Genomic DNA, 5,747 nt, shown 5'->3' on the forward strand with positions numbered 1-5,747 from the left:
AGTACTTTCAAATTGCAAGATACAAAATTGACACACAAAAACCAGGTGCATTTCTATACACAAAGAATAAACAACTAGAAACATAAATCAAGTAAACAGTTCAATCCCTAGAGACAATGTTCAGTTGTATAGGACATAAAAGGAGAACACTGATAAACAGTGTTTGGTCAATTCATCTCCAAAATGATTGGCGATAGGCATTAAAGGGGATTATTGAAGGAAGTGTTGGGCCTCAATAATCTTTTTCTTTTTCTTTTTGGTAGAAGACTCAGCTGAAAATTCTGTGGGAAATAAAATAATATGTAATAGGATCATGAACTGCATTTTTATTAATGAACAACAGCCTAAATTTGACCAAATAAAATATAATTATCTGCTGCTAAAATAAAGGTTACAAACAGAACAGAAAAGTATCAAATGAAAACCCCACTGAAAATGAAGACTGACAAATGATAAACCATGAGAAATATTTGCTACACTTATGGAAATTAAAGAGAATAGGAAAATAAATGGTTCATTTACCTTCCTCTTGGAAAGTTATGGTGTTTTGGGCTGGGTATCAGAGGGGCGGGTCTGAGGCACACCTTGGAGATAGGCATGATCACCATCAGGTTCATCAGCCCCCTGCCAGGCTTCTGCCACTCCTGCTGCCCTCCAAACCCTGGGCTCCAACAAGGATTTAGGACATCTCTTCCAGCTGGCATGGGTATGTTGGAAAAGTCATTGGATCCTAAATAAATTCACCAGTCAACTGCGGACATCTGCAGATGGGACAATGGGCTGGAGGAGGGAAGGCTCTGGGTAGGCTGGCTCTCAGCCACCTGAAGGCCAGGGCCAAAGGAGAAAGAATGCCCAGTGAAGTCACATGAGTGAGTGTTGTGCAACACGATTGCTCCATTGTGACATAGCAGAGCCTCAACCTGAGACTAGCTGGTGGGGCAGGCATGAACACCCGTTCCAGGGCATGAGGCTGGACTGAGCCTTCCCAGCTCCCACGCTCTGGTTCCTCTGTTGTCCTCCTTCTGGATGCCCTCATGCCAACCCTACCTGATGAGGCCGCCCCAACCTGGGCTCCTTCTCTTCTGGGTCTTAGGCACAGGCTCATGTCCTGACCTTCCAACCGCATCTTCCTTCTCCACACTAATCAGGCAAAGGAGTGAAACACCAAGCTGAACCCTGGGTTTGGGAAGGGGATGCCCCAAAACAGGTGCTCAGGAGGGAGTGAGAATAGGAACGCATCAGGAGCAGTATCATGAGGCCAGTGACCGTAAAACATATTATGGGGAATCCCAGAAAGCCTTGGGATCTCTGGCTGACCAGGGGACTAAAGTGCAGTGTGAGAGCGACGTGCCCCAGAGCAGCAGAATTCAAAGACAAAACCTTGAAAAACCATTTCTCAAAAATTTTACAGTGTCGAAAAAGATGCAGAATTTTTGCAATCCTAAATGGGAACAAGGTGCAGGTGGGCAGAGGCTGGGTGAACAATTGTGGAAGCTGTGGAGAACAGTTCACTGCATCCTTCACAGTATCCTATGTATGTTCCTGCTCTTAGGGGCTGCCTTCTGATCTGTGTAAGGAATACCTTCCCTCATCCAGGAAGCTGATAGGGCAGGGACACTAAGGGCAAGAGGTTTTCTGGTATTCCCTAAAGGCATCTGGAACCCTGGAGAATGATTCCTCATTGTTTGGTTCATTTTGTCAATAGCCTTCTCTTCTGAACATTCCAGCTACCCTGAAACATTACTTCACTTTGAATGGGGACCACAAAAACATTAAAGTGGGAAGGCTCTTATAAAGTTTATTCATCCATATTTAATTAGGAAAATGTTCAAAACCAATGAAAGTAGCATTGAATTTTACATTTAACTCTCATATTCTGCTACTAACATTTGGGTGTACTTGCCTTGTATGTATCAGTTCATCTCTCCATGACCTCTCCACTAATCCATCTTCTATTTTTATCCATTTCAAAAAAGTTATAGCCAACAGAAAATTTTCCTCAAATAATTCAGTTTATTATTGGAGTTCAATATTATCACAACTAATTCATTTTACTTAAAATTTTAATTTCATATAAAGTTTATATCTCTCTTAAGTGATTAGTTTTAACTAACATTTGTGCTTATGTAACCCAAAGGCCTGTCAAGTTGTAAAATATTAACCTTTACAATGTTCCATTATGCCTTCCCAAGACAACCCCACATATATATTGATAAACACTACCACTGTTCTGGTTTTTTCCCCCATGGATAAATTTTGCCTTTCCTTGAACTTCATATTAATTAAATTATATAGTATGTACTCTGTTGGCTATGGTTTCTTTCAATCAGTATGAGAGGTTTTATGTATTCAGTTCATTCAATTCATTACTAAGCAGTGGTATTCAATTGACTAATCACCACAGAGACTATAAACATTCTATTGATAGAAACCTGGGCTGTTTTCAGTTTTGGATGATTATGAATAAAAATGCTATGAACATACTTGTTCATGTATTTCTGTGAAATTTGCATAGCATTTGGAGATACGTCCCATCACTTACTGGGAACCTAAGAACCAGATGGGAAACTTGCCAATGGTCACACCCACATCTTAGCAGATCCAGAAAATTTTCTGACAGCAGGACTCTGGGAACTGCTGTGGTCCTACCCCTGTCCATGACCAAGAGGGAGCCAGGTTTGTAGGGCTATCTAAACACATTATATATTACACATATATGTATAAACTTATAATTTATTTATTATATTATATATATAAACTAATTATATATTATATTTTTCTTTATTTGTTATCTTAAAAAAATTTTTTTTGAACTTCTTTTTATCCCCTTTCTCCCCCTCACAATTTGGGATCTCTTCTGATTTGGTTAAAGCACATTTTCCTGGGGTCTTTGCAACCCTTTCAATATTTTATTTGCTCCTTCATATATTCTTATCTGGACAAAATGACAAGGCAGAAAAACTCAGCACAAAAGAAAAGAGCAAGAGGCAGTACCAAAGGCTAGGGACCTAATCAATACAGACATTAGTAATATGTCAGATCTAGAGTTCAGAAAGATGATTCTCAAGGTGCTAGCCGGGCTCAAAAAAGGCATGAAGGATGTTAGAGAAACCCTCTCCAGAGAGATAAAAGCCCTTTCTGGAGAAATAAAAGAACTAAAATATAACCAAGTTGAAATTTAAAAAGCTATTAATAAAATGCAATAAAAAGGCAATAAAAATGGTACAATAAAAAAATGGAGGCTCTTACTGCTAGGATAAATGAGACAGAAGAAAGAATTAGTGATATAGAAGACGAAATGATAGAGAATAAAGAAGCTGAGCAAAAGAGAGACAAACAAATACTGGACCACGAAGGGAGAATTTGAGAGATAAGTGATACCATAAGAAGAAATAACATTAGAATAATTAGGATTCCAGAAGAAGAAGAAAGAGAGAGGGGAGCAGAAGGTATATTGGAGAGAATTATCATAGAGAATTTCCCTAACATGGCAAAGGGAACAAGCATCAAAATCCAGGAGGTGAAGAGAACCCCCCTCAAAATCAATAAGAATAGGCCCACACCCCATCACCTAATGGTAAAATTTACATGTCTTCGCGACAAAGAGAAAATCCTGAAAGCAGCCCGGGGCAAGAAGTCAGTAACATACAATGGTACAAATATTAGATTGGCAGTGGACTTATTCACAGAGACCTGGCAGGCCAGAAAGAACTGGCATGATATATTCAGAGCACTAAATGAGAAAAACATGCAGCCAAGAATACTATATCCAGCTAGGCTATCATTGAAAATAGAAGGAGAGATAAAAAGCTTCCAGGACAAACAAAAACTGAAAGAATTTGCAAACACCAACCAGCTCTACAGGGAATATTGAAAGGGATCCTCTAAGCAAAGAGAGACCCTAAAAGTAGTAGATCAGAAAGGAACAGAGACAATATACAGTAACAGTCGCCTTACAGGCAATACAATGGCACTAAATTCGTATCTCTCAAGAGTTACCCTGAATGTAAATGGGCTAAAGGCACCAATCAAAAAACACAGGGTGTCAGAGTGGATAAAAAAACAAAACCCATCAGTAGGCTGCCTACAAGAAACTCATTTTAGACTGAAGACACCTCCAGATTTAAAGTGAGGGGGTGGAAAACAATTAAACATGCTAATGGACATCTGAAGAAAGCTGGGGTGGCAATCCTTATATCAGATCAATTAGATGTTAAGCCAAAGACTATAATAAGAGATGAGGAAGGACACTATATCACACTCAAAGGGTGTGTCCAACAAGAAGATCTAACAATTTTAAATATCTATGCCCCTAACATGGGAGCAGCCCATATATGAACCAGTGAATAACAAAATCAAAGAAACACATTGACAAGAATACAATGATGGTAGGGGACTTTAACACTCCCCTCACTGAAATGGACAGATCATCCAAGCAAAAGATCAACCAGGAAACCAAGGCCTTAAATGACACACTGGACTGGATGGACATCAGATATATTCAGAACGTTGCATCCCAAAGCAACAGAATACACATTCTTCTCTAGTGCACATGGAGCATTCTCCAGAACAGATCACATCCTGCGTCCTAAATCAGGTCTCAACCTGTATCAAAAGATTGGGATCAGGGGGGAGTCAAGATGGCGGGGAAGTAGGAGGAGGCACCATTTCAACCTGTACCCTAAAGTGAGCTGATTACCTACCAAAGAACTCCGACCACCCATGAAATCAGCCTGAGATCAGAATTATACACGTCTGGATCTCTACAGGAGCAGAAGACGCCAGTGGCAGGTAAAGCAGACTGGGAACGTCCGACTGATATCGGAAAATAAACAAAAGGGGGAGGGAGCCACCAGAGGTGACCGATCGGAAAGTAACACCCCAACACGAGAGTGCTCTGCGTCTGGGGACCAGCATTAACTTGGAGTCTGGTTGAAAGCACTCAAAAAACAAACAGCAAAGGATCGCGGGGGGTAATAGTGGGAACCTGGGCAGTTAGGGTCAGGGACCTTAGTCCCCGGACCCAGGACAGCCTCCCTTGGCACAGAGCCAGAGAGAGGGCGGCGGAGAAATCAGGTCTCCGTCCCTGAGCCGCCAGTGCACCTGAACGCCAGCGCGCCCGAGAACGAGTGGGGTCTGGAGCTCTGGGAGCCTGGAGCTCTGGCAGCCGGAAAAACCAGACATTCCCAGCCCGGGACAGCGGGAAAATCTCAGTGTGCAATCTCTGCTCGGAACCTCTCTGGCGGTCTGAAGCTGCCTAGACAGCCACCGCTGCCCTGGTTTTGGGTACAACGAGGAGCTCCTGCATCCCCAGGGACAGTGACTCAGAACCGACTCCACCAGCAGCTTTTGCAAAACAGTCTGAGGCTTCTCTCTGAGAGGGAGGTTGGGGTGCTGTTTGCTCTCCTCTAAACCTCCAAAAACCATCAAAAGCTGTCAAGGCGAGAGAAAGCAGATGAAAGAACATAAAACCCCCCAGAGAACAAAAGGCTGAAAAAAACAGTTTCCTGAAAAAAAAAAAAAAAAAGAGCTCACCCCCTTGAGGGGAGCGGGAGGACCTAACTCAGGGAACATCATTGTCTGAAAACCCACGTGGCAGGCCCCTCCCCCAGAAAACCAACCAGGAAGGAAGAAAAAAAAAAAAAGACTACAAGAGAACAATCACCACTACTTCATAAATACAACTTTTATTTTTAACTCTTTACCAATATTCTGGTTCTTTTTTTTTAATACATACAGATAATTTT

This window comes from Meles meles, chromosome 2 (assembly GCF_922984935.1).
Source record: "Meles meles chromosome 2, mMelMel3.1 paternal haplotype, whole genome shotgun sequence".
Classification (NCBI taxonomy): domain Eukaryota; kingdom Metazoa; phylum Chordata; class Mammalia; order Carnivora; family Mustelidae; genus Meles; species Meles meles.